General features: G+C 48.9%; 1 long non-coding RNA gene across 1 annotated transcript in view; it reads right to left on the reverse strand.

Annotated features, from left to right (window-relative positions):
• Positions 1–1,147: 1,147 nt before the first annotated feature.
• LOC146252476 (uncharacterized) overlaps positions 1,148–9,830 on the reverse strand; it is a 20,392-nt gene continuing 11,709 nt past the window's right edge. The window contains exon 3 of the long non-coding RNA XR_014732064.1: positions 1,148–1,230. This is a non-coding gene — a long non-coding RNA (uncharacterized LOC146252476). The remainder of the gene's footprint in view (positions 1,231–9,830) is intronic.

Genomic DNA, 9,830 nt, shown 5'->3' on the forward strand with positions numbered 1-9,830 from the left:
CCCCCTCCATTGTCTCTCTGTCTAATTCTTCCTTCCTTCCTTCCTTCCTCCCCCTCTCTCTCTCTCTCTCTCTCTCTCTCTCTCTCTCTCTCTCTCTCTCTCTCTCTCCCTCTCTCCCTCTCTCCCTCTCTCCCTCTCTCTCTCCGTTCTGGAGACAGAGAGTTTCTTCAAATTGCAAATCAGCTCCCAATTCCTTTCTTTCTCTCAACCTCAGTCTGTTCACATCTATTTTGTTCTACTTTCAAATCTGTTTTCCCTCCTCTTCAGCACTGTTTCTTCAATGTTCTGTCCCTGTCTGTTAAGTCTTTCTCCCTTTCTCTTTTAATCTCTTTCTCCTTTTCTCTCTCCCTTTTTGTCCCTCCCTCTCTTCCTCTCCCTCTCTCTCCTCTCTTCCTCTCCCTCTCTTCCTCTTCCTCCTCTCCCTCTCTTCCTCTCCTCTCTTCCTCTCCCTCTCTCCTCTCTTCCTCTCCCTCTCTTCCTCTTCCTCTCCCTCTCTCCCTCCTCTCCCTCTTTCTCCCTCCTCTCCCTCTCTCTCCTCTCTCACCCAGATGTAATTAATCATTCCCTGGTACCCTACGTCAGTCTTACTTAACCTACTTTCTTTTCTGCCTCCCTCGCTCCCTCCCTCATTCCCCTCCCCCCTCCCTCCCCCCTCCCTCCCTCCCTCCCCCCTCCCTCCCTCCCCCCTCCCTCCCTCCCTCCCTCCCTCCCTCCCTCGCTCCCCATCACTTTGTTTCCTCTAGTTGTTGCGTTAAGCTGACATGACATTCTCGTCGTCCGCTGAGCTCTGTAGACGGAGATGACTTGAAGTGCTGGACTTGGATGATGAATTAACATAATCACTGATTATTTAACAGCTAATTAAGAAAACGTGCTGTGGGGAATGATCCTCAATCAGATGAGTTACGTTTAATGTGCTGAAATACTCTCTGGCTCTCACTCAGACAGACAGACACACACACACACACACTGAAGGACCTCATTGCTAAATTAAATCTGAATATTCTGGAAAACGAATCCTTATACGAGAGTAGACTGTTTTGCTTTCATAGCATTTTTGAACGTACCTTTATTGTACATGTTGGTGGGCACCTGCACCACACTGAGACTCAGGTTGACTGACAGGTTGTTGAAGTGGTCGTTTGGCTGCAGGATGAACTCTCCACCCAGCTCCACACTGTTGCCCTCCTCATCCACCTCATTGATCAGCACCGCGTTGAAGTATTCATACTGGGGAGAGAGAGAGAGAGAGAGGTGATGAGGGAGAGAGAGAGAGGTGATGAAGGAGAGAGAGGTGGAGAGAAAGGGAAAGTGTGAAAGCACAAGAGGGAGAGAACGGAAGAGAGAGAAACAGGTAGAGAGAGAGAGAGAGAGATACAGGTAAACAGTTATGATTAACAGGAGTTTTCTTTGCAAACAGGGTTGTCGATCACCTCCCACTTGGCTGCTTCCAAAAATGGCTGCTGTGGAGGACAGCCCCAGAGGCTGCATGGTGAGCCATGCATCTCCTGACAGGGGCCTCCCTGCCCCCCGGGCCTCCCTGCCCCCCGGGCCTCCCTGCCCCCCGGGCCTCCCTGCCCCCCGGGCCGTCCCCGCTCCCCGGGCCTCCCCGCCCCCTCGCCCCCCGGGCCTCCCCGCCCCCCCGCCCCCCGGGCCTCCCCGCCCCCCCGGGCCTCCCCGCCCCCCGGGCCTCCCCGCCCCCCGGGCCTCCCCACCAGGCGTCTCCTAGCTAGGCCAGGACAGCGGAGAGAACAGGCACCTTCCCCAGACGGAGTGAACCGGCTGCCGGCTGTACCACAGTCACACTGCTGGGATGACTGAATCATCCCTGGAACTCAGGCAGGTAGAACATGCTGATGAGGCACTTTCCCCCTCCTCCACCCCCCCTCCTCCACCCCCCCCCCCCTCCCCTCCCCCTCCTGGGCTGCTGTACTGGAAGAACCCCAGCTAGCCAGGCCCTGGTATTTTTAGTGCTGCGTATACTGGAGAGAATATTAATAAGTCATCCGGATATATATAGAGTCATGTCTCCCCCTAGACCATCAGGGTGAAGCACAACACCACAGACACACACACACACACACACACACACACTCACTCACTCACTCACTCACTCACTCACACAGCATAGATAAGAGTGTAAATGTATACACACATGTACAGCAGGCTATATACAGTACACACATGCAAACACACAAATGGATGGGCAAACACACACACAAAGGCTGAAACCAACACACTCAACTAACTGCAATCACAAGAAGTTTTTGTAATACAAACTGAAGGTTTAAATGGAGCCAGAAGGGAATGTGTGTTGTGTCTTTATTCAGAAGCAAGCACACAATCCCAAATCAACACACAAGAGGTTGGTAAGAAATTATCAAACAACATGTTTTTGATCTGATATGATTGCTCTAATCCCAGAAGGTTTATCACTAGTGTTTAACAGTCAACATGATTTATCGCCTCCCCAATACCTGATTTTTTATAATCCTATAATCCTTTTCTTGTCCTACAATGTGCATATCACTGACAGTACAAACCTGCCACATGCTGAAACATCGGCCCCTCCCCAGCACCCCCTCTAACAGAACTGAACGGCAGAGGAGGAAGTCAGAATGTCTGCACCAACTGTTCCGTTCAGGAAGCAAGCTCACCCGTTACCCTCGGCAACCCCAATCAGCATCCTGCATCTCCACATCCTCGTTAGCTTCCCAACCACCCTCGACCTTCTTCCGATACCAACAACCTTCACCCCGCCTCTGCCCCGTCACGCCTTCCCTCCCCTCCACCCCCTTCACCCCCCCCTGCCCCCTTCACCCCCCCTCACCCCTAAATCCTCAACGCTGCCTCCAGCCCCCTCGCCCCCCATCATCCTCCATCCCAACCACGTTGTCTTTGGATGCCCCTGATCATCATCCGCTCAAGGCCCCCCCGGACTCCCATCAAATCATCTCTGCAACGCGGGCTGAACCATGATACAGCCGTCAATTAAAGGACGGGCAAACGCAGCCCCTATCTGTGTAATTAATCAAAGGCTGATTAGGGTTATTAGGGGTTTATCAGGAGGAGGCTGGCAGCCCAAGGTGAAGGAGCACCCCTCCCCCCCCCCCTTCCCCTCTTTCCTCCTCCATGGGGGGAGACAAACAAAAGCAGGCTTCTCTCTGTTCTCCTCCCTCTCTTCCTCTCAGCCTCCAACTCCCAAACTGCTGCTTCAGTGAAAGGTCGTGGAGAGGAGAGCATCCATCTTTTAAATGACTATGTTGATGTGAGGTAAAACACTAACAACGTGTGTGGGTGTGCTTGCGTGTGTGTGTGTGTGTGTGTGTGTGTGTGTGTGTGTGTGCGTGTGTGTGTGTGTGTGTGTGTGAGTTATGAGGGCTCAGGGAAACAGGGAAGAGAGGACATCCACAGTAGCTCGGGGAGCCATGTTAAGCTAATGTGTCAAAGTCAATCAGAAAGGACTTCCTCTACACGTAATAAACTCCAAACACCATGGAAAATCACCTTGTCTGTCAAGGGACGCATCCGTGACAGGAGATGCTTTTGTCTCAATGTTAAACTGATATCATGGGTTGAGAGACTGTGAAGAGTTTCCAAAAGGAAGCTGTAAATGTTGTTCTCATTTGTTTTGGTGTTAGGTTGCTGAAGGGAGCTCTTTCAAGCTCAATCGTTGAATGGCAGAAACAGCTAAAGGACTGAGGAAAGCATTTTTATAGATCCACTTTTTAGCCCGTGGCCCTCCAGCCAATCAACGAAGCTTTTTCCGTCTCAAGTCATCATGAAATGAGAAGAGTGGAGAGGGGAAGTTCAGAGAAAAAAGTGCTGAAATGACATTGCTGTCTCAAAAGCATGTAAACAGCTGTGTCAACAAAGCCTGTGAGATTAGCAGCATATGGGGACAGTACAGATAAGCATGCTGTTTTTATGTAGAACAGTAGGACAGGGGAGAGAAAGAGAGGAAGAGAAAGAGAGATGGGTGTGATTTAGTGTAGTATAGTATGACTGACACTACATAGTTGAGCACAGTTTGAGCATTTCAAAGTCAAGAAAAGGTGAATAGAGTAGAATGCTTGCTATAACACAATATAGTGTGTCAATACTAGATACTAACACTTATGTGAACACTATTAGCATTATAAGTATTATTAGCATTTTAATCTACAAGTTAATTAGTTCCACATCCAAGTCCTAGAGAAGTGTGCCTGCTACTTTACGGTAGGAGAGCCAGTCGTGTTTCAGAACGAGCCAATCAAAAGCCAGTGTTTCCCGCAGCATCCAATCTGGTGAGGCGGCTAGAGGTCGCATGCGGGATGACCTTCAGACAGCAGGACCCTGGCACCCACCTTCATTTCCCAGCTTGCACTGCTCCTCCCTCCATTTGTCTCTCCCTTTCTCCCTGTCCCTCTCTCTCTCTCCCTGGCCTCCCTCTCGCCCTCTATCTCTACCTGACCTCTCTCTCTCTCTGTCTTTGTCTGTCTCTCTCTGTCTCTGTCTCTCTCTCTCCCCCTCTCCCTCTCCCTATCTCTCTCTCTCCCTCCCTCTCTCTCTACCTGGCCTCCCTCACTCTCTTTCCATCTCTCTCTCCCTTTCTCGCTACCTGGCCTCCCTCACTCTGTCTCCCTCTCTCTCGCTACCTGGCCTCTCTCACTCCCTCTCTCTCTCTCTCTCTCTTTCCTGGGCCCCTGGAGGCCCCCTGGGCCCAGAGTCAGGCTTAATTAAAGCACATGATCACCCTAACAAGCCCTCGCTCTCTCCATCTCTGTTCCTCTGAGCTCAGATCAATACTGCAGCCCCTGTGCTTCAGTAGATACTATGACGTGTGCACACACACGCATTTACACACACATGCACGTGCGTGCAAGACCGCCGGCAAACACACACGTGCAAGCAAGCACACCCACGCATGTACACACAAACACACACGCACATTGATTATTCCACACCTTCCTTCTCTTACTCACTCATCAGTAATGAGGAATGTCCATTTTGATTCCAGGACACACAACCAATGCATGTTGTGAATATCCATGATCCAGCAGAAGTAAAGTGAATACGTGGCTGTTGGTTGGGAGCTCAGGGGAACCCACACTAACACCACGGTGTCTTCTCTCCTTTTGAGGGGGGGGTCTATGACCTCAAAGGGGCAGTACCGCAGTGTGCACCTGCAGGTGGGGACCCCTAACCATCCCTGTCAAGCCCTGGGGGACCTGTCCTGCAAAAAAGGCAGCTTACCTTTCATTTGACGCTGCAGTAATCTCATGTGAGATGCAGGGAAACTGTGTAAAACCAGGGACTGATGGACAGTGAGGAAACAGGGATGTGTCAGGTTGACATAAAGGACAAAAGAACAAAAAACTTGTTTTTTTCATGACCATAGAAAAAAAGACTGAAAATTAGTTCCTGTAGCCATCTGCGTGGCTAGATAGGTATGTTGTCCATACACACAGTTTGTGTGTACGAATGTGTTTGTTTGTGTGTGTGAGTGTGTGTGTGCGAGCATAATGTGTGTGTGTGTTGAGCTAACCCAGGCTGCAGACAGGCAGAGACAGCAGCTGCACATGCAGCAGACACTGATCCATTGTGTCTCTTCTCTCTGCTTCTCCCCCCCCCCCCCCCCCCCATTGTCTACCTGCTACCAGCTCTGTCCTTCCACCACCTCTCTCCCTCTCTCTGGTCTCTCTCTGGTCTTACTTCCATCTGTCTCTCTCATTCTGCCCACCTCAACCTCCGTCTTTTTCCCTTTCTTTTGAATCTCTCGCTCCTCCTCTTCCTTACCATATCCATTAGGGGTGGGAATCTTTTGGTACCTCACGATTCAATTCAAATCAAATTTTTCAAATTTCCCCCACCCCTAATATCCAACCTTCCTTCTCTCTCTCCATCTTTCTCTCTCATTCCTTAGTCCCAACTCTCGACCATTGTCCACCTTCTCTTCCCCTCGTTCTCCCTCTCCCCAGCCTCTCTCTGCTCCTCTCCCCTGTGCTGTCTTATTTGCAGCTCTTCCTCGTCTCCTCCTCTCCTCCTCTCTCTCCTCCTCCTTCCTCTCATCCTCCTATTTCTCCTCCTTTTCTCTCTCTCCCTCTCCTTCCTCTCTCCTCCTCCCTCTCCTCCTCTCTCTCCTTCCTTCTCTCCCCTCTCCTCCTCTGATCCCTCTAACCGTTACAAGCAAGCAGAGAAGAAAGATTACCTGGCTATGGGTTGAAGATACAGGTGCACACATTTTCTCTCTCTCTTTCTCTCTCTCTCTCTCTCTCTCACACACACATACACACCCACACACTCTTAAAGAGATATCAGCTGCAGATCCAGGCTAAGCTTTTTGAATGTAAACACACACTTGGCCCTTGGCTCACTGCAGGCCCAGACTGAGACAAACAATTACTATTGATCCAGCTTACGGGAGCTCTAAAATGCAAGGTGAGAGCAAATGTGTATGTGTGTGTGTGTATGTGTGTGTGTGTGTGTGTGTGTGTGTGTGCGTGTACATGTGCACACCCCTCCAGCTTATCATTCAGAATGATTTCACAAGACTTCTGTCAGACAGTCTCATACAGAGCTGAACCAGAGAGGGAGACAGCCTCCAGTGAACACAGCTGGAGAGAAAGAGAGAGAGACAGAGAGAGAGAGAGAGAGAGAGAGAGAGAGAGAGAGAGAAAAGAGAGAGAGAGAGAGAGAGAGAGAGAGGAGGAGGAGAGAAAAAGAAAGAGACAGAGAGAGGTATGGAGGAAGATGACCATTCCCAGCCAGTGGAACGGCTCTTTTTCAGCTTGGGTTGTTCCAGGATGACAGCCACAGGTAAAGAACAACAACTGTTTGTGCATCATTAACGGTTGCCATAATCGACTTATCTAAATTCACAGCATGTAGGCTTTCATCGGAATTAACACTGCACCCATCAGCCGGTGGTCCTCAATAACCGTGTGTGTGCGTGTGTGTGTGTGTGTGTGAACTGCCATTACAGCACTACAAGTCCTGACTCGGCAGAGTGAAGAAGAGAGTGAAGTCCTCTGTGTCACTAATGCAGTGCCTGATCACAGTGTTAACAAGCAATCTCTCGAAACCTGGTCCACACGTGCACACACACAAATACACACGCACACACACACACACATCCTGTACACACATGAATACACAAGCACACACACACACTATACACACATGAATACACACGCACACGCACACACACACACTATACACACATGAATACACAAACACACACACAGCATAGCCAAGAAGAGCCACGCTCGAGTGAAACTGTAGCTCAACAGAAAGGAAGGAGAGAAAGAGGGGTTGGCGAGAGAGAGAGAGAGAGAGACAGAGAGAGAGAGAGAGAGAGAGGGAGAGAGAGAGGGAGACAGGCAGAGACAGAGGCAGAGAGGCAGAGAGAGAGGGAAAGAGGATGTGGGGGCATAGTATATTATCATGTCAAGGCTTTTTCTGTGGTCATTTCAAATGACCAACCCAAGGCTATAAGTGATTGGGTTTCAGGAAAATTTGCAGGTTTGAACATTTGGACAGAACTGACTTTGTCCTTCAATTCACCGCGTTCGTTCCTTGTTCCTTCCAAAATGCACATGCACACACACACACACAGCTTCTTAAGAGCACAGCAGTCAACAGCCCCAGAGGGAGAGAGAGATGGATAGAGAGAGAGACTACTTTAAAAACAGAGGGTTAACCGTGACAAACCCTCTGGCATTTACTTTCAACTCTCTTTTCTTCATCTGCCTTTCTTTTCTCTCTCTTCCTCTCTCGATAAGGAGCAAGGAACTGGGGATTTCAGCTTGTTGTATTAGGATAAAACAACCCTGGAGACAGGTAAACTAGTAAACAAGTAAACAACCCAGGAGACAGGTAGACTAGTAAACAAGTAAACAACCCTGGAGACAGGTAGACTAGTAAACAAGTAAACAACCTAGGAGACAGGTAGACTAGTAAACAAGTAAACAACCCTGGAGACAGGTAGACTAGTAAACAGGAAGCCCTTCTCACTCACTTTCTGCCATTTCCAATTCTCATCAAAACACGATTGGATTTTTTTCTCACATTTTGATTGGCTCAAAAAGGGCAGGGGGGGGGGGGGGGGAGCGGTTCACATGCTCCTGCATGAGCATTGTGGGTAAAGGGAGAAAATCTGAGCAGATTACCACGCCAATTTCACATGGGAAGAGAGAGCTCTGGAAAAGACAGATAAGGAAAATCATATCAAACTGCTGCCAGCCAAATATGTATCCAATAGCCCCAAAACACAAACAATTTATAATAAGCCCAAATAACGATGGAGCAGAATGCTGCCTGCAGTTTGGATGGGGGTATTTTTAGAGTGCTCGTTGATAATTACCCTCTATTCAAAACAGCAGAATCACAAATGCCACCATCAGGGCTGTGTACAAACACACACACACACACACACACACACACTAGACTGACTGCATACATCATGTGTACTTTGTAGCACATAATACACCCGACAGAGCATGCACACAAATACACAGTTTGCACACACACACACACACACACACACAGGAAAGAAGCAAATACAAACCATCTTTGGTGGCTACTGAGGGGACAGCTATTACATTTCACATTCAGGATGTTCAATATGCAATTAGAAGCACTCTGAAGGACTTTAAGTGTTTGGACGAATGCACTGTTCAACTTTTAGGACACACACTTGCACACACAAGCTGGGGGATTCTTAGTAATGACTGCATGTGTGACTCACTGAGCAGAGCTAACACTATGGGTAGGCACAGGAAACACACAACTATCTCACCTGTCATTATCACTACTTAAAAGCAACACACACACACACACACACACACAAATGCACAAATTACAGTTATTATATTTAGTCCTTCTTAATGGAGGATAATAATGGAGGATGCAATTACAGTGTACCTGTACTCCCTGCACCAACAGACAGACAGACAGACAGACAGACAGACAGACAGACAGACAGACTGATGGATAATCAGACAGACAGACAGACACAGACATATATACACACAGACATATATATACACACACAGACACACAGACAGACAGACAGACAGACAGATGGATGGATAATCAGACAGACAGACAGACATATATACACACACACATATATATACACACACAGACAGGCAGACAGACAGACAGACAGACAGACAGATGGATGGATAATCAGACAGACAGACAGACATATATACACACACACATATATATACACACACAGACAGGCAGACAGGCAGACAGACAGACAGACAGACAGACAGGCAGGCAGGCAGGCAAACAGACCCTGTATAAGGCCATCAGCCCTCTGGCCGTGTCATTAAAGCTGAAACAACAGGACTCTCACTTTACTGAGCTCATCTCATCTCTGCCAAGTAATTACACCCATAAAGCACTGCTGGGAGCCTAGACTCTGGTAGTCCTGGATTCATACACACACACACACACACACACAAGCTCTCACACACACACACACACACACACATAAGGTCTCACACATACACATTCCAGCACACACACAGACAGACACCCGCATACACAAGCACACACACATTGTTAACAGAGACGCTTACTTCAGCCCACACACTACCATCCTCAGCTTCCTCCAGAGGAATGGTATGTTAGCTCCTACCACAAGGAGCACCTGCCAAAACGACAACACAACAACTATGTAGTCTGTACTGTGTGTGTGTGTGTGTGTGTGGTGAATCTGTCTCAGCTCTGTGCCGTGCAGAAGACACTGGGAGACGGGGGGGGGGGGGGGGGGGGGTAGAGAGTGGGAAAGAGGGAGGTAGACTAAGGGTAGATTAAGGATTGATTCCATTTAATGG

The sequence above is a fragment of the Hypomesus nipponensis genome, chromosome 18 (genome assembly GCF_054491055.1).
Source record: "Hypomesus nipponensis isolate SF chromosome 18, ASM5449105v1, whole genome shotgun sequence".
In the NCBI taxonomy this organism is placed as follows: Eukaryota; Metazoa; Chordata; class Actinopteri; order Osmeriformes; family Osmeridae; genus Hypomesus; species Hypomesus nipponensis.